Source organism: Zootermopsis nevadensis, unplaced genomic scaffold, assembly GCF_977971745.1.
Source record: "Zootermopsis nevadensis isolate Lab colony 2312 unplaced genomic scaffold, Znev_1.0 Znev_ptg000037l, whole genome shotgun sequence".
In the NCBI taxonomy this organism is placed as follows: domain Eukaryota; kingdom Metazoa; phylum Arthropoda; class Insecta; order Blattodea; family Termopsidae; genus Zootermopsis; species Zootermopsis nevadensis.
In genome coordinates, this window is record NW_028259169.1 from 8,590,218 (window position 1) to 8,614,983 (window position 24,766).

General features: G+C 36.3%; 1 protein-coding gene and 1 pseudogene across 2 annotated transcripts in view; both read left to right on the forward strand.

Moving 5' to 3' along the window:
• The window catches only part of LOC110839930 (uncharacterized), a 30,094-nt gene extending 21,129 nt beyond the window's left edge, over positions 1-8,965 (forward strand). The window contains exon 4 of the mRNA XM_087359904.1: positions 8,891-8,965. The gene's annotated coding sequence lies outside the window, so the exon portion shown is untranslated. The remainder of the gene's footprint in view (positions 1-8,890) is intronic.
• LOC147871894 (cell adhesion molecule Dscam1-like) lies at positions 8,864-23,668 on the forward strand (annotated as a pseudogene). Its single transcript, XR_015538162.1, has 16 exons — positions 8,864-8,990; positions 9,837-10,010; positions 10,542-10,829; positions 11,065-11,373; positions 11,458-11,528; positions 11,614-11,847; positions 13,528-13,674; positions 13,878-14,036; positions 15,095-15,228; positions 16,437-16,593; positions 18,459-18,840; positions 19,983-20,168; positions 20,377-20,664; positions 20,891-21,038; positions 21,875-22,059; positions 22,787-23,668. The product of XR_015538162.1 is annotated as a cell adhesion molecule Dscam1-like (transcript).
• Positions 23,669-24,766: the final 1,098 nt, after the last annotated feature.

The following is a 24,766-nucleotide window of genomic DNA, read 5'->3' on the forward strand; positions in this document are numbered from 1 at the left end:
GCTTCGAATGCAAATGACGAGCCAATTTGAACGGTTTTATAGCGTCATTTGAAAGAACTTCGGAACATCTGACACACAAAGGCCGTGGCGATAGTTCACTGCCAGGGGCTACAATAAAACCAAGCTTTAAATATTCCTTATCGTAATGCCTAACAAAGTTTCCTGTTCTCTTTTTGGTTTGTATTGCACATTCCGAAGTATCAGGATATTTCTTTTTCTTTGTTTCTTCTAAACTTGAAGCACTTGGCATACTTTCGGCACCATCACTAATATTCTTCTGAATACTGTCCTTGCCTCTACAAAAGAAGGTTAAAAGGTTTTCCTGTTTGACTTTTTGTTTATCCATCTTGTAGGGTTTCAAATTTTACGAAAGAAATAATTTGTTTTCCGAAATTCCACAACACAATATTAAAAAACAATACGCACGAGCGCGATAAAATAAGAATTCTTGCAACGTGTTATAACCGTCCTTGGTTAGTTGTTTGCTCCAGCTAGCTCGGGTGCTCAGGGTCGTTCACGGGGATCGGATGTGTAACCGAGAGATAATGATTTACTGTTAATCTAATTATACCTTTATTATGTATTTATTTCAAAACACTAGCTTATAAACGTCTTAACCTTATACAGTCAAGAAACTTTCCACGACTGTCCAGACACCCTTCACGACTACCACTGCTAGCTCACTCCCCTAAAAAGACCACATGTGAGTCCTCCCCCTACTTTCTCACTTAACACAGCCGATCCTTTGTTTTTGAAGAATTTCGGCCAGCTCGCCCTTGCAGCGTTACTCCACAGGACTCTAATGTCTGGACGGTTACAGTGTCGTCGAGAGGCGAGCTGACGTAATACTCTCATTTGGCGGCCGCGCACTTCGTCTATACTCGTCGCGTGCAGCGCCCCGCTCGCCGCTCGCCTCGCAACAGTGGGAATTCCCCGAATCGTGTAGCGGTATAGTCGGGTGAAAGCAAGGTGAAAGATTTCGCGGACCGGCAATAAATTCTTGCGGACCGGCGCCGGTCCGCGGACCACCGGTTGAAGACCACTGGTCTAGAGCTCCCAGTATAATTAAGTGACATGTTGGACATTGTGGGTTTAAGTTGGCTTAAAAGGTAACCTCTTTTGTTGGCAACCAAACACTGACGTCAGTTCTGAAGTGCTTACTCTCTCGTGAGAGTCCATGAATACAACGAAGTGTGAAAATGTCTGTTGCTGCCTTGTTTCTTCGTTCACGCATGCCTCGACGCGTTACAACAGCAATGGGCTTTGTTCAAAGGCGAACATCTCTTTTGCAATCATTTGTTCTGAAATCGGTACATTTTATTCTTTAGCCACTCCACTGTAATGTGAATGGGTGGGTTTGAACCTCGTTTCCTTTGGGGCTAATGGTGATGGGTTTAGATTAGAATTGTGAATCAGTGGAAATGGGAACAAATACTCTGGTTCCTGCTCTGTGTTTAACTGCGCTCTATTGGCTCGAGAAGGCAATGCTGGCGTAGTGTAAACTTCTAACAGAACTGGAAGTTGTTATATTCGCATGTTTGTGTACTCGGCTTCGACAAAGGAGTTACTGAACGTAAAAGACCGCTTTATATATATTTGACTCTTTACAGCCTACCGGTAACTTTTATCTGCCACCTGCTTTAATAATTAGGGACGAAATTTTGTGTTTCGTATTCTTATGATTCTCAGAATAAACAGCGATTATCCCCTTAAACATTATTGAGATCTTTATCTTTTGCAATGGTAGAAGGTTATGTTTTCTATGCGGTACGGACTGAATTCTTAAATATTATTTTGACGAGCTTCGACGTAAAAGGATTAAATATTTGTGCATGTGTCAGGGTATTGTTGACAAAATACAGAACAATAATACGATATAAGAGCAGCTAATAAATAATTTAGGCAGTAATGAATATATACTATTAAAATGGATCTAAAAGTAATTGACGGTCAGGATTTGCATTTGAATCTTTTGGCTTATAATAGGCCATAATACTAGGCTTCTATGAACTCGAGATGAACCTTCAGGTTTCATAACAGTGAATATTTACTCTCCTGTAAACGGTGCCGGATATATGAGGGATGCTTTAATCAGCAACAGTTTTAAAGAGCCATATGCTACTTTAGCATGCACTACGTGAGAATATAAACTCATAAATAATACCATTTTCTGCATCTCGTAGTCTTTAGTTGCTTGTCATTAAATAGTTGACTGCGCACAATGGCTCCCGTTCCACATTCGTGTTCCAGTAGTTTAATAAGCTGTCACTAGGTGCGTTGTAATCCACACTGCCAATTAAACAAACGACTGTATACAGATCCATTTTTTTTCCGACTGTCGTACAAAACTGTCAGTATGTAGCTGGGGTTCGTATTGATATTGTTGAAAGAAATTTTATTCTTTAAATTGAATCTCAGTAGCCTGTTCGGAATGAAAAGCCACAGAGGATTGTAAAATTAAGTTACATTTTTCATGATTTTTATCGTCACACATGTTAGGTCAGAATATGTACATATATTTCATTACGCATTTTGTGAGTTTCCTTTCTTTAATATTTGGTCACTAATTTTGCATTACATAATTTTAAGTCACTCGAGATCAGTTAAGAAGTGAAAACGGACATTAGCTAACTATACTCAGACTTCATTTATCTTATATTTAGATGTCAGTTTTGACTAAATATTTTTAAACTGAAGGTTCAATATTTTCGATACAGGTTTAAAAATTCGTTTCATGTGTAAATATATTTAACTTTCTTTTCTTCTTTCGTAGTCGATAGTCTTCTACCTTCAGGTATCGAGGTTATTTAGACATTTGGTAGGACTCCTTGGGTGAGTGATCAGCCCGTCGAAAGGCCAAGATTATTTAACGCTAATAATAATTCAGTGAGGCAAAAATATCCACTTTGATAACACTGTGAATTGACATAATTGGTCTAAAGGCGAAAGTATTGCGTTATTTAATTATGAAATGAATGCAGAAAATGCAATTCAATTATTTCCTTCGCCTCATATTCTAACGGTTAATTAAGTTATAACACAATTTGAAATATTACCTTTGTTAATTATTAATTTGTGTCATTTGATAACCTGTTTAATATAATTTCAAAATATGGTTATAAGGTCCATAACGTAATGTAGTAACACATTGATTTGAATTAAAATTTGTCAGTTTTGCGGCAAAGGCGTGTAAGTCCAAAATTACAACCAAATTATAATTCTTACATTGAAGCCTATATATTTCATACTGTTTAATCTAGCAAAAATATCACCGCTGCATTAAGATCATGTGTAATCTGTATAATCATGGTATTATAAATTTCATGAAAAAATTTAGTATGCATAATTTGTTATAACGTCGCAAAAAATTATTTTCCGTTTCCTGAACTGTCAGGACTTGAACCTTTTACTCTGGAACCGTCGAATTAATGACTCAATATTGCATTCTTGTAATTGACATTGATAAGACAGTTATTACTGGCTTATTAGTGATTTTCTGTTAAATTTCCAACATTGAGTCTCCGTGAAATTTTGTCATAAATTTAATATTTGTTCCGAACAGCGTTTGAACGTTTAATAAATCTCTCTGTGGGTTTACATGACGGTTCTGCTCGAATAGTTTGGGTGATAATTACACGAATTTAATATCTATCTGGGTGACGATGTGCATGTGGACATCTTGCGGACATCAAGAATGGTTCGAGGCCCGTAAGACACAGATGGGAATCCAACGTAATTACGGAAACAATTACAGAGATATTTGCATTTTAATTAGTACATGCAAAGTTGCTTTGGGTATAAGTTCTTGGTAATTGTAAACATTGACCTAAATTACAACAGTATAGAAAGCTATGTGTTTTTCTTGACCTTAGGTGTTCGCACCTGAAATTCAATGTCTAGCTTTAGCTTTTGAGTGAGTGTCGCCCCACCAATCAGCATCAACGAATTCATTTCACCACTCACTGCCTGCCCTATAAAAGGCCTTCAGAACTGGCCCCACCTCATAACCATCCTGCAAATGGCAACTGAGGCGTTTGCCGAAACGTTGGTTAACGCCAGTCTTTAGACGCGGCTCTCACCCGAAAGTTGAAGTTGAACATTTCAGTGGTCTTTGTACACTTTAATGACTGAAAACTTGTTCGATTTAAAATTATCTGTGTCGCTACTTGAATTTTGAACGTTATCGCAGAAAAATAACATCTCAGGGATATGAAAGTAATTTTTTTTCTGGTTAATTTACAAAAAACTGCGTAATTTTCTTAGTAAGTGATATATTCTGGATCCTAAAGTCGATCACATCAACGAGATCGAAACATCACAATGTTTTATGTATGTTTTATTTTTCGAAATTGGTACTCGCCTAATTTGAGAATGAATTAAGATGAATTCAAAGAGCATTTTTCATTTTAAAATTGTTCGAAACTAATAATTAGTCTCTCACTTTCTCCTAAATATTACCTGTTTTTTTTTAATTTATGGAACCCAAAACGTCATCATCGTATCAAAATTTCCGCAACTGTCTAAAGCCATGTCAGTCCACTTTATCCGTTGCAACCATTTTCCCACTCTCCATTTTACTATCAAAATATGCGCTTTGCCTATATCTCCCAAGAGATATATTTATCTCAGGATTTGCGACGGAAAATGCTGTACGAATTTCTGATTTCTTGTAGTCGTGCTACGTGTTCTTCTTACTTAATAACATGTGAAGATCAACAATCATGTACAGTTCCTTGCTACTTCACTTTTATTTCAATGCATCTATGAGTGCACTCTGGGAAAAAATTGAAGAGAATTAAAATTTTATTTGTCTCTAAAATGATGTATCTTTTTTCCTATCGTAGTAAGCCCCTTGCCTAATTATATTAGTCCGAAGTACCAAAGGTTTTCGCTGTTTCCTTCATGCGTGTTGTTTTGTGCCATTTACAAAAAGTTGCTTTGTTATCGACAGAAGCCTTGACCACGTGACTAATGACGTGTTCACGGTAACGGAATTCATTAAGAGCAAAAGGAAAGCCACCCCTCGACGTAATTAATAGCTCGCACCCTACTTAGCTTCAGCTATCCCTACGTGTGGCATCGCCCCTTCTTGCTTCTCGCTACCCTATTCCAGTTCTTAAATGTTTTATGTCAAGCTCTGTGTAGCATTTCTGTACATTTTTTTTACAGTGTCTTCTTCTTTGTTTCCATTTCAAGACTTTTTTTATATTTTATCCTTGTATTTCGTTTATCTCTGTCACAAACTATTTAGAAACTGAAGAAATACGTCTTCTTGGTATCGTTGTGTAGTCTGATAGAAGTTTACCAACGTTTCAGATGTACTTTCTGCCTCCATCATCATGGCGATAACTGAGACTGTTTGAGAACACGGTGATTAGGACCAAAGATGGATTAAAGTGGCGGGTGGCTGGAGGAAGTTATGAGGAGATCCATAATTTTAACTCGTATTCATATATAATTATCAAATCAAGGAGGATGAGATGGGCAGGGCATGTAGCACACTTGGGGAGATGAGATTTTCATGGTGGAATTGGTAGTGGAGAATGGGTTTGATCCATTGGCGGGCTGTTTTGAAAGCGGTGATGAACTTTCGACTTCCGTAAATTACCGGGACTTTCTTGACTATCTGAACGTACTATCAGCTTCTTAAGAAGGAGAGCGAGAGCGTGTGTGTTAGTTAGTTAGTTAGTTAGTTAGTTAGTTGGTTGGTTGGTTGGTTAGTTAGTTCACTTTAATGAAACCAAAGAATATACGAAAAATTTTGTTGAGACTTCATGTTGATGAAGAGAAATGAAGAAGGAAATCTGAAGCCAACGTAATAGGCTATCAATATCAGAAGACAGAAAACATGAGGATAGAGGTTAACAGAAGGTGCCCGGCCGTTTTCCATCGTACTAGACACCAAACGAGTTTAAAACAAACCCAGTGCACAGAATTGAATAGTTCGTATATCCCGGATTCTAATTACTGGCTCTCAGAATTCAATCCTGAAATTGTGCTACAATTTTTATTAGTGGCTTTCAGCATCTCCGCCTTCGTTGTAGGCATAACAGCATTACATTGAAATTGATAGGTTTGTAACGATCTCGTCTCGTCTCTTCCTTCTTCTGTCAATTTGCAATTCATCAGCATCTCTATCGCCTGTTGTCCTTTATTCACGATTTGTAAGCACTGAACAGCGTTTCTTATGTAGCGAATATACAGGGTGTCCCAAAAAATATGTTTACACTTACATACTTTGCTCGCCGCTTCAGAGTCAGTTGTGAAGATATTTTGGCCAAGATAATTTCTTTATACCTGTTTGCATTCCAATTACGAAAATGTTACTCGAATATTTATTAGCAGTAGAGTTTACTTGATGAACGCGAGTAGTATTCTGTATGGGGAAAAATTTTCGAGCAAAACTGTACTACTTTAGCAGATATGAAAAGTGTAATTTGCATTATAACTGAGACAGATCGATAAGATTGGGAGCTGCGTGCCGACTGAATATAGTGCAATGTGTCCAACTTGCGAGTGAATTAATTACTAGATGAATAGGTTAATTATCCAGAATGATGAGGAATAAGCTAAATGTACAGTCGAGTATATACACACCGAAATGGTATTTGTACCACAGAAATTCTCTTTCTCAGTTACAACTTCCACGTCATCAAACCGTGTTTATACGTGAATGTCATATAATTTGTTCTTGCCAGCTGCACGTTACGAAATGCGGCTGAAAATTCAGATTGTAGCTATGAAATTTTGAAGGCATTCACAACAGGTGTTCAGAAATTGAACCTGATTTCAAGACACGGGAAATCTCCTTTATGTCTGTAATAGGCGTTTGAGTTGTTTTCTTTTTCCATTTTGATGTCGTTCATTCAATTTGCCTTTGCATCGTTCACAAATTATCTGGAAGGCAGAAACAATGTTCAGTACTGCAAATATTACAGGCCGCCATTAGACGAGTATTTAACCAGTTCTGTCCACCTAACAATTTTGCCCTCCTGTCTAAATGTACATTTTTCCAAAACATGTCTCGACTAAAATTTTGTTTGCATTTTTAGTCTTCCACAACATGAACAGTTCACTGTAGCCTCACCTTGTCATTTGTCCAATATTTAAAGATACTGAAATCTTTTATGTCTAAACTTGTGTTACGTGTTGGATGACATGTTTGAGACTACATTAAATTTTTTTAATAACTGGACAGATTTCGTAGTTTGTCTGTTGTTAATAATTAGTAAGGAGGAAGCATTTTAAAATTATTTATATGTATTGTGTTGAGGGTTTGTATTTTTTTTTACGTTCGTGCAAAATTCGTGTTTTGTAAGCTTTCTATAATTTGATAGATTCTCTCTGTTATTGGTATATATATATAAACAAAAAACAATGTAGTCTTCAAATATTATGACTAGTTCTTTATAAATAATATATTTTTTATCCCTCTGTCACTACTCCTCATTATCTAATCAATCAACATACGTAAGTAAGGAAGCCAGATATTTCCACTACACTTTGCATATGTATCGAACAATACCTTTGCGAAGGACATCTGATAACTTCTTTACATTAATACAGTCCTTGCATGTGCGAGAAATATGAGTGCATACCCTGCGTCACGTATTCTCAAAAAGAATGACTGAATATGTTGCAGTTATTAAGTTCTTGTGAGGTTCTGAGGAAGGTTAAAACGGTCCAAAAAAACAACTACAAAGTCCGGCGAGAGTCTGCTTGATGAATACCAGAAACACGTTAATTAAAGAACGTAGAAAAGCTTTCCCTCTACACGCCTTTTAGGCGCTTGGGGGGAGAGCTAGATAGTTCCTTCTCATTCTTAACCTCGGCACTAGATAGGGGTGAGTGGTTAGAATTACGCCCCAGCCGTGTTTTACCCCCGGGAAAGGATCCCGGTACCCACTGGATAGGAGGTTGGGTGGGCCCCAGAGCCGGGTCTGTATGCAGAGGCTAGAGGAAAAATCCTCTGCCCCCGTCGGGGATCGAACCCAGATCGTCGAGACCCTAGTCAGCCTGACTGAGCTAATCCGGTAGTAGTAATAAAAATAATGGTAACAGCGGTAATGGTAATTGTGATGGTGATGGATTCTGGTGTAGGTAGCGGTATATACGGTAAATACGAGGCGCGTCCTCAAAGTAAGTTTCCCACTCGTCCCACAGCTAGCAAACCTTATATTGCGCGAAGCGACTGTGCGTACGTGATAGAGCAATGACGTAGCATGGCGCATGCACTAACGGTACTTCCCGCGTTCTCACAGTAGCATCGTTGCAGCTGTTGAAGATGGAGGTTCTTATTCTAGCTCCCGCCGACTGTGAAGTGCGGTCAGTGATAAAGCTAGGCCGCACACGGCTCGAAGGACAGCAAGTCTCCTGCAGGAGTTCAGCTGGGAGGTGTTTAATCATTCACCCTACAGCCCGGACCTCGCTCCCAGTGATTTCCATCTTTTCCTACACCTCAAGAAATTCCTGTCCGGTCAGCGTCAGCGTTTTGAGAATGACAGAGAGGCGGAGATGGTTGTCACACAGTGGTTCCAATCCCAGGCGGCAGACTTCTACGACACAGGTATTCAAAAGTTGGTCCCACGGTATGACAAATGTCTCAATTCCGGTGGCGAATATGTTGAAAAATAGCTGGACACTTGCTGTATCTGTTGCAATAAATATTTCCATGAAATTGTGTTTTGTTTCTGTAAACGGCCCCAGGGAAACTTACTTTGTGGACGAGCCTCGTACTTTTTTTAGTTATTCTAAATTTATGTTAGAATTGTCATCTTTTCAGTTTCTACAATAATAAAATCCAAGGGAAAGTGACATTTATATTCCTGTCATAATGATTCTGACAGTTAAGTACATGGTTTAGGCTATATATATAGGCTCTATGTTGCAGTGGCCCCAGGATATCTCAGTATTGTTCCAGCATCCTGTGTCTTTACACTGTCAAGCCAGTGGCTTTCCAACACCCATAATAACATGGATGAAAGCCAAGGGTTAGTGACATTATTACTCTCTTGATTTTTGAACATGTCAACAACTGTTGCTTGTCATTACTCCTGGTTATCTTCTGGACATAGTCCATTTTCTGAGGAGTCTCGTAAGTGCATTACATTTTATGAGTTATTAGTACTTCTGAAGTAAAGGGAGTAGTTATCACTCACTAGTCGATAATCAAAAGTCTCTAGAATAATGTAAAAAAAAATTGAGGTTATGTATTTTCTTAAAAATAAGATCTCAGAAAGGAAAAACCTAATACATAATGAAAATTACTCAAACTGTTAATTCTAGTCTAACTCATGTTGGCTTAACCCTTTGAGGTCAAGTGGTAAATATACATACCAGCTGCTTTAACAGACAGCACCTTTGCATTTAGTATTGATAGGTTATGTATCGTTATCAGCGTAAACAGTATATATATTCCAAAACAGCATTCAGAAATTGATCATTGTGATGGTGACAGTGTTTTTTTTTTGTTTTTGTTTTTTGTAATATGAACTAAATTCTTAAATATTATGTAGACAAGCTTCAGCTATAAAGGTTCATTTGGTTTGACATAGTTTCAGTCAGTGTGATTGTAGTAAGGGATAATTTTTGAAGTGTCAGAATCTTAAACAAATTACCTAACCTAGCATAACTGACCTGCTACCAATACATATGGGTCACTCCAAATAACCTCTAAAACTTAAAAGGAAGGATGGTCTAATGAAGAGAGGGAGGCTGATGGCTTTAAATATTACATAACACTTAAACTACTGCTATAATTAATATATTGATTGTTATAAAGTACATAATTTGTAAATATAAACATAATTACCATATAAAAACTCAGATTTTTACAGGTGAACAACCTGGTGACTATATAACCCTGGAGTCTGGTCCCCGACTTGTCATCTCAAGTAATGGTTCAGTGCTGATCAGAACGGTTGACCCATCACATGAAGGTCATTACACATGTCAGGCTAGCAATGGTATTGGGTCTGGCCTTAGCAAGGTTATTTTCCTAAGAGTAAATGGTGAGTATATACTTCATAATTTTCAGACAATTTTGCAATTATATCGTTATAGTAATTTTTATAAAACATTTAGGGTCTCTCATATATTGTTTTTCTGTTGGATTCATTCTACAAAATATGTTTATTTTGAAAGCTACATAAAATCTGCAGCCATCTTCCTGGACCTGCCCCAGTTTTACCCACTGTCCCTTTAGCTGTCATTGAATCATTTCGTGTGGACATACTGCCAGTGCTTCCTTGTGTTTGTTGCAGCATTAAAATTTAAACAACATTACCAGTACTTCCAAACAGTAGTTCATTTTTCCATCTGTAACAGCGAACAGTATAAACATTTTTTAATTCTATTCCATGGTATACATTAATAAAGCTTTTGCGTATATTATTTCTTTCTCTGTCAGGTTTCGAAGGTGACCAGCGACTGAACAGACAGATGCTTCATTTAATACTGATATGAACATGAATTTATTAGTTTTACAGAATAATTTACACATCAGTCTCAATAGGTTTCATGATCAGAAATTTTCTTTTCAGTTCCAACATATTCTAGATCACGGGCAGTAAACCAAAGTGGTGTAGCAGGAGAAGGAATTGTGTTGGTGTGTGAAGCGGAAGGAGATTTGCCCCTGCATGTAGCATGGTCAGCATCTCACAGACCTCTAAATCCTACCCACACCCAGATTACGGAACGACAGACACCCAATGGAGTCACAGCAGAACTGCATTTGGACTCTTTGGCTCGGAGAGATGCTGGTCCATATCGTTGCTCAGCTTCCAATGATTTTGGTCAGGATGAGATGATAGTTTACCTCGCAGTCAAAGGTGATACATTTATCAATATGAATTTTGTGTTAGTAAAATTCCATTTTACATGTCATAAGGCAAATGGTGTGTGGTCATTTGGTAGTCAGTGGCAATCACAGACAACTGAGTAGTAACTAGCTATGTAACTAAGTATGAAACAAAATCATCTGAGAGCAGCCGAGTGCCTTTGTTTCATTCTTTCATTTCATCTTACAGCATATGACACCATGTTATTTGCCTGTAATAATTTCAGAGCCACCAGAGGCCCCAGGACGGGTCGACGTGCAAGAAGTGGGAAGTCGGTGGGTGGGCGTCTCATGGGGGGCACCATACTCAGGTCATGCTCCTATCTCTCATTATGTAATACAGTTTCGTGAGGAGGAGACCACACTGGGTGGAGGAATGAGTTCATGGAACAACGTTACTGTTGGAGGCAACATTCACAAGGCCCGCTTGGGTACCTTGAGACCTGCTACATCCTACAAGTTGAGACTACTGGCTGTCAATGAGGTTGGGGCAGGGCCTCCCAGTGAGTCTACTCTTGCCCTAACTTTGCAGGAAGGTGAGGATAATAGAAGTGATGAAATTTTCAAGGACTCGCTAAACACTTCACTATCTAACAGAGTTATCTTCTTTATTTATACAGCTCCCAGTGGCCCCCCAATAGATATATCTGTTGACGCAACAAGTCCAGAGTCACTTCTGGTAAAATGGAAGGTGAGAGTAATTCCAAATAGAATGCAGTAAATTATATCCATGTCATGGCATACATATTATTATATCATGCTGTTTCTCTATGCAGCCTCCCTTAGTGAGTTACTCCAATGGAGAGATCCTGGGATACCAAGTGGGGTACCAGGAAACAGTGCTCCATCCACAGCCCCTCAACAAGTGCGTACAGTGAGAGGACACCGCTTGGAGGTGACACTAACCTCTCTACACCAGTTCACCTGTTACGAGGTGACAGTGCGAGCATTCAACCAGGTGGGGTCAGGCCCTGCCTCACCAACACAGTCTGTAACAACATTGGAGGGTGGTAGGTAAATATTGCATGTCTTTTTGTTTTCTTGTGCACATTGTCAGATTGTTATAAATTAAAGTTGACTCACCATGCACACACACCATATTTTGTAGTTCTATGTGCTGTTAAGCTATGTGATCAAAAATGTCTAGTTTTTGGTATACATAGTTTTAAACTGTTTGAAGTAATTTTATAAATTATACTTTTATGTGGTTATTTTGACAAGTAATCCAGAATGGCAGCATGTTTTAAGGTATATAATGGGTGTAAGCACATATCAATACATCATTTACTGTTTGATGGCTCAGTAATAACACTATAAGACTTGAGTAAAATGCATAATGAAATTAATTTTTTTAACTTGTACCAGAATATTTAACTTCTTGAATTTTTCACAATACCCAAAAATATTTCAGATAAATGTTACAAACTTTAGAAAGGTAAACATTATATGTTGTGAACCGGTATTTCATTTTACAACCTGTTTTTGAGAGAGTTGAGGTAATTTGTAAATAGTGGCTGGGCAGGTATGCATCCCTCACTTTGGTTAGAAGTATGCTATTAAATATTATGAAACATATTTTGAACAACATTTCTAATGCTTGCTTAGATGAACATTGTACATTACAGTAGGCTGTCAATTATCTGTAAGCAGACAATTATATTTCCAAATTTGTCATAGTTTTTTTATATAAATCAGTAAACTAAATATAAAGAAATTATTACGTGCCTCGATCTCATCTCTTTAGATGTTGAAACATTTCAGTTGTGCACGCCATGGACTTCATCTTCTATTTCATCACACACCTTCAGACTTTCTCCTTTATGGCCTTCAAGAATGTATCACTCACCATATGCTTTACATTTCCTTTGTTTCTACCCTGTTTCAATACTGCCAGTCTCTTAGGCATCAACTGTTAACAGCCGCTTCTTGGGACAGTATGACAAAAATTATGAGTGTATAGTCAGATTTATAAACATTGTGTGTAAGTGGTGTTTCATTTTAACATTTTAGAGCTATTCATGAAAATGTAAGGAAAATATACTGTTGAACAGGACTTATGCAAAAGAAAGTAGATGAGAATAACAACGTTAAATGTTATCGAGAAGAAGCTTATACCATTAGATGTTGCATATAAAGTGAAAGTTTGGGGTATGGTAAAGCAAATTATCATAATCAGTCATGAAAACAAATATTTGTAGACAATGAAGAGAATAAATGGTTGGGTGTTCATGAGGAAAAATATCTGCTGCAGAATTGGTGTGGTGGCCTTGAAGCAGACAGTTTACAAGCAATGTGCAGTGATTATGATCACTGGTTAAGATCAGACAATTGAAAGTGGCAAAATTTAGGATGATGAAACAGCTGGAATTTCAGAAAGCATGTCAGGCATTCATATGCTCCTGACTGAATGTCTACTTAATTATTTGAAACAAGATAACATGCTGTTTTCCAAACATTGTAAGCTCAGAACTACCACAAGATAGTATTAGGTATAACTCTAAATCAACTAAAAGTTCGATGATTTACATGATGGTTTTAATGAAATCAAGTGATTTGTTGCTATTTTTACCCTGAGTAACTTTCATGCAATTGAAAATTACATTCAAATCTAAATAACTTTAAATTTCTCATGCTTTCTACATCCACACTGCCAAGTGTAATATTTTCAAATTTACATATATATATCTTAGTTCCAGACATGGCACCACAAGACTTGCGCTGCTCTGCATTGTCTCCACAGAGTGTACGAGTGAGAAGGGAACCACCACCAATTGAACATCATAATGGAGTCATTGAGGGTTACAATGTTTTATACAAGCACATCAGTTTTCAAGGAGGTGAGAAGCATGAAAACCTACTCAAAAATTTTAAAGATCCAACACCTTAGCATCTAAATTGTAATGTCTAAATCATCCAAATAAATACTCCTCAAACAGACTTTCCAACAAGAATGAAAGATTTACCACAATAATGTACAGCGTAACTTTATATTTCCCCTAATGAGTTATAATTTCCAAACTGCATATAATCAATGTTCTAGGTATGGGATCAGATGTGGAAATAAAGGAAACAACAAATCTTGAGACAAATCTTCATGGTTTGGCCAAGTATGCAAACTACAGTGTGAGAGTGCTGGCATTTACTACAGCTGGTGAAGGAGTCAGGTCCAATCCAGTCCACTGTACCACAGAGGAAGATGGTATGTTATACACAGCTAGTATTTACTGTGAAATCACATACTTCTAGTCTTTTTTTAAACCCTGAGCTTTATATGAACAAAAAGAACATTCTTACTAACTCTTTTAATTGAAAATAGAACATTGTTGATAGTTTACAGTGCTTGTCTGCAACTGTGTTTGCTATATTTGTAAAGGTAAATTATATTCTTTGCTACCAAAGCAACATAATTAACCCTACCTACATACATTCAGATTTAAATCTCAAATTTTTGAACTTCACAGTTCCTTATGTGTAGATCAGGAGTTCTCATTTTTAGACATGGGGACACCTTTCACTCTTCATGGGCCACCGTGTTAGGAAAAGGACAGTTTATCAGACTAGGATTTCACAGTTGGAGCTAATTTGTGTTGGTTTGGCATTTTAGGAAGCCTTGTTATAAAGCAGGAAGGAAGATATGATACAGGCATTTGGATTGGTAACTTAGGGAAAACTGCACAAAATATATTGAAGGTTTGCAGGTTGAAAACCTCTGGCACACATAATAGTCAGTATTGAAGTGCTATATTGTATTATGTTTCCCCATGCGAAGGTATTGCATTATATTATATATTATTAGACTCCAGGGTCTTTAATTCAGTATACAGTGTAATAACAAAGTAACATTTTTGCTAGCATTGGAAGTAATGAATTAATATGTCAGCAAAAGAACTGAAAGAAAATTCTGAAAGTATAAACTTTATTAATCTGTTAAGGAGAAAAACTGTTAATTAAAGATACATGGCAAGTGATACGTGGCAAAGTAAGACCTCTCACAGACATGAAAGAAGAAAATAGACATTCTGTCTGCTCTGTCATTTATTTTCTATACAGTGGTTGTACAGACTTAGTTATGTCCCCCTAGTGAAAATAAAATAGCTATAACTTTTACATTCTGTGTTGTGTAAGGATAAAGTATAATGTGATATCCTTCCACTGAAATGTCTACAGTAAATGATCCTACCCTTATCCATCTGATATTTTCTTGTTTTGATTTCCTTTTTAAGAAAATTATTCCCAAAATGTTTATTTTTCTTACAGTTCCAGGTCCACCTGAACAAATCAAGGCACTAGCAATGACATCTGACAGCATTATGGTTGCCTGGACAAGACCGCTGGAACCAAATGGCAACATTATCAAGTACAATGTGTACTACCATTCATTGCTGCGCAAAGTAAGCTTCAGAATATTTTTACAAAAAGCACAAGACATACTTAGATGCTCTGCATGAATTTTTTTATAGTTTAACGAACATCATGAAGAAAGCCCTTACTGAGAACCTGGCAGTTCCTTATCTGGTCAGTGGATTCCCTGCTTTCTCTGATCCTGAAGGTTCATTACCATATTTACAAGAGCCTACCACCGATCCCTATCCTGCCAGATTAATCCAGTCCACTCCCTCACACCCTAGCTTGATAAGATCCATTTTAGGATTATAATTTCATCTACACTTAGATCTTCCAATTAGCCTCTTGCTTTAATATTTTTTAATTAGAATGTTTTGTGAAATACTTATCTCTTGTGCATGCTACATGCTCCTTGATTTGATCATCCTAATGCAGTTTTCTCCAGTCCCTGTAACTTCGTTCTTCTATAGTTAGACTGCTATCCTCAACACCCTATTCTGGAACAGCCTCAGTCTGTTTTTCCTTTAATATGAGAGAGTGATTTTCACATCCATAAAAAACAGTACACAAAATTAGTTTAATTTATATATTTCAGTCTTCAAATATTTATATAGCAGAAGGGTGGCAAGCATTTCCTACATTTAATCTGATCTTAATTTCTTTATGAATGAAATTTTGATGTTACCATGTTACCATTACCCTCAGTGGCGGCTTGTGAGTCTGAGCAGTGGTAGTGCTGCACAAGGGGAAAAATTCAGAATAGTCTTTCAACACATAACTATATAAATAAATGAAAAGTAAATTTGCATCAGGAGAAAACCCATACATGCTCGACAATGTTTTAACTATTTGTAAGTCCAGAAGAGCTCTGGAGCTCTTATGGATGGGCCGCCACTGTTCCCCCTGTTTATAAATTAAATATTAAAAGTTTTTTTACTGCTTCCTAGGTTCCGCCCTAACATTATTGAAATTGTTGCTGCTCTAATCTGCAACTGTCAGTGTACATAATGTGTGATATTTTCCTTTGCATGCATTTACAATAAACTCAGAAGTAAGACTAAATTGTAGCAGGAAGAAACATAACGAAACAATTCCTTGACTTGTTTCACTGTAATTTAAAAACAAATGTGATCTCTAAGCTCTCTCACTTACCAGGATTTTGCTTCCACCATAATCTCCATATATCACCATTTTACATATGCAGTCTGACATCACTGCTATTGCATGGAACAATGTTTCTTGATTTCCATCACAGGATGAGCATAAGGAGACTGTGTTTGGTGACAGAGAGCTGACCTATGAAGTTCGTCGACTCAAAGAATTCCAGCAATATGAATTCTGGGTGACTGCCTCCACAATAATAGGAGAGGGACAGAGCAGCATCAAGGTTCCCCAAGCACCAGTCTCCAGAGGTGAGTTTTCAGTGTTTGTACCTAGTTCTCTTGTGAAGTGCACACACTTATCTTCCTGATGCTGGAAGATTTTTCACTCCCCCCCCCCCACCCCATAAGCTCTTCAAAGTCAGTTCATGTAATCACAGCATGTTTATTAATACATATTTATAATTTGTTTCTTTTATCTATGCCTTGGTTTAACAATTAAGTGGCATCTTTCAGTATTTCCCTGTTTACAATATGGATTTAGGAAAGGATTAAAACAGATAATGCAATCTATAAATTGACTACAGAGATTTTAAATGCCATGAATAACAAACAAATAGTGGGAGGCATCTTCTGTGATTTGGAAAAAGCTTTTGATTGTGTTGATCATGACATTTTATTATTTAAACTTAAGTATCAATGGGAAAGATCACGCACTCTATGAATCTTACTTAAATAACAGATACATTAGAACAGTATTACATACTAATGACAGTAACAATACAGCCTCGGATTGGCTTAAAGTTAGATATGGAGTTCCACAAGGGTCTATATTGGGACCTTTGTTGTTTCTTTTATACATAAACGATTTACCCAGTATAATAACTAAACTTGCTACACCTATAATTTTTGCTGATGATACTAGCATCCTATTTTCTCATTCTAATACAAACGACTTTAACAAACACATTCATGCAACATTTGAAAATATAAATAGATGGTTTAGAATGAACAGATTATCACTAAACTTTAATAAGACACATTATATTAATTTTAAAATTAAGAGAAAAATGTCAGATACTGTCACAATAAGTTATAATAATAAATTCATTAATAATATCTTCTGTACTAAATTCTTGGGAATTATGATTGATGGTGCATTAACTTGGAAGAATCATATTGATCTACTTATTAAAAAATTGAGCAAGGCTTGCTATGTAATTAGAAATATGAAACCATATATGTCTATTTCAGTACTAAAGACAATTTATTATGCTTTCTTTCATTCCTTAATAAGCTATGGCATCATTTTCTGGGGAAATTCATCTCGTAGTTACACTATTTTTCTCCTTCAGAAAAAGGCAATTAGAACAATGATGGGATGTAGCAATAGAGTATCGTGTAGAAATATATTCAAAGAATTAGATATCTTACCGTTGGCATCACAATATATATTTTCTTTATTACTGTTTGTATTACAAAACAAAACTCTTTTTCCATCAAACATTGACTCTCATACTATTGATACTAGACAGAGACAAAATTTGTATCTACCCCAAGCCAATTTAACTATTTATCAGAAAGGAGTTCACTATGCGGGTATAAAGATATTTAATAAATTACCCACAGAGGTTAAGAATACCTCAAATAATTTTAAAAAGTTCAAGGTTGCATTAAGGCATTTCTTAATTACTCACTCGTTTTACACTGTGGATGAGTACTTAATTGGATAACTATTGTAATAAAAATACTAATTATATTGTCTTGAATTTAGTACGCTGCTTGTCTAGATGTAATTTTTTTAATGTATGTATTTTATGTTTTTATACTTGAGTTTGTGACGTGTTCTATATCCACTATTGGATTCTTGGAACTTGTAAATAAATAAAAAAACCCTCAATATCAAGAATCATAAAATGGACAAAGAATTTTTCTAACATTCATTACCGATAAGAAAGTTCTGAAGCTGGTGTGCTACTTGCTGTGCTTTTTATTTTGCAGAAAAAATTGTCATTTACTATCTTCATTATATCAGTAAGGGTTAAACCCATTGTTCTGTTTTATTGTTTCTTTATTTGGTTTTACATTTTTAAATGTAATTCATTTCTTCAACCAGTCACACAAGTATACTGCTTAATCTCTAGTCAGAGTATGTGGTTATTCCTTCACTATTTCAGTCCCAGCACGGATAGCTTCGTTTTCTCGACGAGTGGTAGGAGGAGCAGGTCAAGAGCATTATGTTAGTATGCCATGGCGTGGGTCTTCCTGAACCTAATCGTAATTGGCGTGGTCCCTCTGGTAACTTCATTACCCCATCGTCAGGGAACAGGCATCAACGAGTGCTCCCAGATGGGGTATTGACACTTGGTCCACTTAGGCCAGAAGATGCTGGTAACTACTCCTGCTTGGCAGAGAATGTTTTTGGTCGAGATGAAATCACATACGAGATAATAGTACAAGTTCCTCCTGGCGCACCTCATCTGTCTGTACCTGCCACGACAACTTGCAGCCTGGCTCTGCAGTGGAGACTACCAGATAATGGTGGGAGTCCAGTAATTGGTGAGTTCTGTGTGCCTTATTTTGTATATTGTATTAAACACAATTTGATCATCAGAAAATTTTTGAAAGTGACTCCATTCTTTTGTTATTAAAAGAAAACAAAAAAATTTAAGGGTCTAGTACAAAAAAAATATAAGTCCAGTCTGGGTCAAAATTTAATTTTACATTATTTCATGCACAAAAAGAATTGCCTGATATATTGGTGGAAGAATAGCCCGACTCAAGTCGCAGTTACAATGTTACAGTAAAAATGGTGCCACACTGTGTTGTTTTAAGGAGGAATTTGAATTTGTGGACATGGTTTCTGTTCTGCTTCAGAAGTGTTTTAACCCTCATGCTGTGCATTATTCTTTTACTGCTTTGCTAAAAGAATGTAACTTTAAAATAAAAATCTTAACTCATTATAAGGATTATTCTATTATGTTCATAGGTAAAGGTGAAGTTGTCATTGATACTTATTATATACCATATGATAAAGACATGTGAGGTAGTGGGGTAGTATAGCTTCACTCTTTCTTCACCTCAACACTAGATGGAGGTGCCTGGCCACTTTACCTACAGTACCCATTGGAGAGGAGATTGGGTGTGGTCCAAAGCCAGTTTGGATGCAGCGACTAAGAGAAAAGTTGTTTGCCCCCTGATAGAAATTAAATCCCAGCTTTTCAGCCTGTAGTCAGCATTATAATGATGAAGCTACTGTGGCTCATCTTACTACATACACATCAATAAAAATCACTTCAACTTATAAACATAGCAACCAAATTCTGAATATTACATTAACAAAAGTTAATTTTATTATTATATTACAACCACTTAACACTGAGAAACATCACAAGTATCAAAATAGCATTCAAAACATAAAATTCTTCATGCTAGATGGCAGTACTGTGCAGACCAACAATAGTGAATGTTTATAGCTGAGAGAGTAAAATCAAATGTTAACCTAAAGGTAATAAATAAGGCTTGAAGACTGCCATGTACATGACAATCAGCCTTTGTGTTCCATAAAAAATTAGGAATTTATTGAGTAAATGAGTAATTTTTAGCCCCTCAAGATTGGCTGTTCTCCAAGAAGTTCGTCATTTAGTCTGTCTGTCAGTCAGTCAGTCAGTTAGAAGTTTTGTTATTATTTTGTCCCACAGGATACACATTGAGCTACAAATGAGAATCTGGGGAGTGGCAGGAGGTGGTGCTGGACCCAGACCGGAAGACATACACACTGGATGGGGTAAAGTGTGGCTCTAATTATCAGCTCTTCCTCACAGCAGTGAACTCGGTTGGTAATGGGAAACCAAGTTCTGTTGTCACTGCCACCACTAAAGGAGGAGGTATACACGTAATATACCCCAGATCGTAAGTGTTATTTCAGAGTTAAGTTAAAAGTATGCTGGTCAAAATGAATATTGTAAATGTAGTTATCTAATGCTGAAAATTAATGTGATTATTATGGTATGTCATTACATACATAACAATAATATGCTATAAAACTGCATGGATATTGTCTCCCACCCAGACTTTCAATCTTAATGTCCACAGCACCCCGAGTTCCTGCACAGGATGATCTTCTGTTGGTAAACTCAACATCAGTCACATTATTGCTGGAGTCATGGCCTAGTGGGGGTTGTCCACTGCGGTATTTTATTGTGGAGTATCGTTCTCGGGGCCAGAAAACATGGACGCTAGTTTCTAACAACCTTCAGCAGGAGGAGCTAGTAATACCTGATCTCACTCCTGCTACATGGTATGCAGTACGAATTGCTGCACACAATGATGCAGGATCCAGTGTTCAAGAGTTTCTGTTTGCCACAAAGACAAGAACAGGTGGTGGGTATCAATATAGCACTTTTCAGTGGGGATATACAACTCTGATATTGAAATTGTAAATGTACCCTAATATTTACAATATGAGAATTTGCACATTTAACTGAAATAACAGTAAATGTCATTTACTGACTAACTACAATTCAGGTAAATCCATTGTATAATACATTTATTTTTAAATAACTTAGTTGTACATTAATATTCACCTTCTGAATTCAATTTGTTTCAGAAACCATTCTTCCAGAAGTGGTGCCAGACATGTCGGAACAGCAGGGTACATTTTACGCTCACTTAAATGTGATAATTCCGATCATATCTGGAATCATCTGCACCATAGCTGCATGAGACCTGTGTGTGTGTATCATCATCCATAGAAGGTAAATGCTGTGTGTTCTTGTAGAAAGTGTGGCACATAGAATTGTTCAAGCACTTTATAAGGATATACACAGTTCTTTTCCACTAATTTATTCTCATGCATTGTCTGAAGCACATATAAAATGTTTGAACCTGAATGAGTGGATCAATGTAGACACTTCGGAATTCTGTCTATATTATTTATGCTTTTTTTAAGTTTAAGTTGGTGAGATTTGAATGGGTAAATGCACACAAGGTTTACTGTCATTTTTGTTGCTCATCCCACCAGAATTTTTGTGCATTACACCCTCAGTTATGAAAGAATATTGTAAAAAAAATCTGGTATTTCCTAGTGTTCAGCAATGTTTTCTTTGCTATTACTGTACCTACCAATGGAGTGTACAAATGCTACATTACCGACCATTTGTGAGAAGATTGCTTTTATTGAGTTCTTGATGCATGTGACCTCAATTATCATAGCTTACACTTTTGCTGCAAGGATTTTCTGTAAAGAATTACACATAGGGATTTTGAAGTTTCTATGAAGTGTGAAGTACTGGATTGTTACATGATATGACTTTGGTGAAAGACCTGTGAATATTGTTATTAAATGTTATTTCTGTAAGTGATAAATTAGGACCATGCATTAGGTGTGCACACTTTGTAGTTTTTAATAAGTAGTGTATGTCTGGTGCCAACTGATTTATTTGTATCAAAATCAGTGAATTTTGTACAAATGTCTTTTTGAAATGGCTTAATTGACAAATTCCTCATTGAAATTAACTCCTGAATAATTTTCTCTAAAGATTTCCTCTTTTTTACTGAGCTAACATGGACATGTATTTATTATATGACACAGGCACTATTCTGGATATAAACAAGGTGATCCAGGATATGGGGCAAAGTCCCTGGCTGAACTAGAGAACCAGCGCAATAATGATCAGCAAGGAGGCACTCATGGTCAATCTGGACAGCTCTATTCAACATCTCCTGCCAGGAAGGGAGACTTGTCACTCAGTGAGCAGAAGGGAAGCGATACCTCTGGTATGAATATAACTGGCATGAATATGCATGTAATACAAGATGCAAAATATGTGACCATACCAGTACATACTGGTATTTGGACAAAAAAAAATTCTGTATATGATCAGACAAGCCATATAATAAAAACCAAAAAGTATTTCATCCTGAAGCCATAAATCGTAAGAATGTGTACATATATTTTGTACACTGGATATCTTATTGAAGCATAACAACATTTTATTTCAGGTACAGAACACCATTGACACTGTAAGCTTGCATCATCACATTCTTGTTTTTACATCAGTGTCGAGATGAGTTCCATAACAAATCCCAGTTTAATGATTCCAGATATATTGCCACTGTCACATTGCCCTAATAAAAATGTACAAATTAATGTTCCATTTACTAAAAAAATAATGTATTTCCCCAGCAAAAATATAATACTCACTTGTGTCCATTTATGTCATGTGTGTGGGCATTTATGTAAGTGCCACCTAATTATCTTCATATAAGTTTTGTTGGAAAAATTTTAATATCATATTATGCAGATAATGAATTCAGTTATTTTATACTTTTGGGAGTTATCCTTGCTCTCCTTCAATTTAAAAAAATAAGTATAATGTCATGGCAATGTTTCACTTCCATTCAGTAAACAAGATATAGCTGGCACAGGTGTTTGTCTTCCATTTATTTAAAGAAACCTAATGGGTATGTTGATAATGTCTCTGAATGTTATTATGTCTTACAGGTTTTTTATATGATGATAGTTTTAAACAAAACAGTCTGACCCAAGAGATTACAAGATGGAGTCCACATACTTTCAAAATACTGAACTAATTGTCCTCAGAATTAAAGGACTCAGAATGTGGTATGGTGTCTGTCACAGTGAATTTGGATCCCAAAATGGTAGAACAAGAAGGGGTTAACTCTGCACCCAGCTTAAATTTATAAGTTTTCTGTTCTGTGTCAGGTAATCCTTATGTATGTAACAACATTATTGCACAAAATAATATTCATTTGGGATTCATCACTTAAGCAAATCATTCTTAACTAAAACCATGGATGAAGTTCATGTGCTTCTGATGATGTGACACAATGTGTAAAATTATTATGTTGGTCTTTGTCCATTGTCTGTTTTATTTCTGTTTAAAACCACATGCTTTAGAAGTTCATTGTATTTCTGTCTTCAGGTGACAGTAGGGGAGGACAAAACCCTACTTAATCATTTAAGGCTTAAACTAGCTCAACCAGAGCACCCAGCACCAAGTAGAACCAACTTCTGATATATTGTGATTTGAAATAGATAGAATCTGACAGAATAACTATACACATTGAATCTATGAATCAGACTCCTTGAGAAGTTGATAGTCAGTCAGCTGGTGACAGGTAATTATCTGCCTTTTTTTAGGACCCAGAGGCTCATTACCATGTTCATTTGACTGTATACCGAGCCACATAAATTGAGCCCATACCTTCACACTCTCTTATAAAAATTATATTTTATAAACCTGGCTTGGCCATAATTGCATCTCAAATGTAGGTGCAGGAAGTTTCAAAACTTAGTTAATATTCTCTGTATATGTAATTACTAAAAACTACAATAAACTCTCCATTATCCTTGCTACAAGAAGCTTTTAATTTCTTGTAACAAACTTCCTAGTATTAGAACCCAGAAGTGAAACACTAATATGTACAAATTTAAGTGGCTCATCAACAGGTAAGGAGGTCCTGCATCATAGCCTCCCACACACAGAGGCTATATACATTGAAGCACCTTCTCTTGCTTTAATAAATGCCAATGGTGGTATACAAACATTGAAAATTAGAAGTGTAAACTAGGCTTCCAGCATGTGAATGATGTTATAAGTATAATGACATGATAAAGAGCAAGAGAATTGCAGAATCAAGAAGACTGGAACCACTCTTACAGAACTTGTAAATGGTGACAACAAAGTAAATTAAGATTAAGAATTACTTATTATAAAAGAACAAAGAAAAATTTGGATAAATTTAAAAAAAAATACAGATGTACATAATTTAAATACAAGACGTAAACATGATCTATTATGTGCCAAATGCTAACTTTACTAAATATCAGAAAGGGGTGTACTATACAGGTATTGTTTAATAATCTTCCACCAACAGTTAAAAGTCTAAATTATGATATAAAGGTATTCAAGCCTGCATTGAAAGATTACCTCTTCACTCACTCCTTCTATTCTGTAGATGATTTCATCTCTGCTGAAAATGTTTAAGCTTTATATCCATAATCTATGTATATGCAAAGAAAGTTTTGTATTTATATATAAAATTCTGAGGTTTATGTATATTAATTTGTAAAATTATTTTTCATACTTGTATTGCAGAATCTGAAATTTATGTACATTGATATGTGAAATACGTTCTTGTACTTGTGTTGAAAGTTCTGAAGTGTATGTATATTGTATGAAATGACATGTTCTACATCCTTTGGTTGAGTCCTAAGAAGGATCTATGGAATGTAAATAAACTCTACTCTACTCTTTCTGACGAAACGTATCCGCCATGTTGTTACGTCACAGCCAAAGCTCACTAAACGCGAATGCCTGATCGGTAACACCAGTGGTACAAACCTCTCAAAAATTATTACCGTATACACACTGGTGAGAAGCCTTTTGAATGCAATGTGTGTCATGCAAAGTTCACACGCAGTGCATCGTACAACGCACATGGAAATCAAACAGTATAA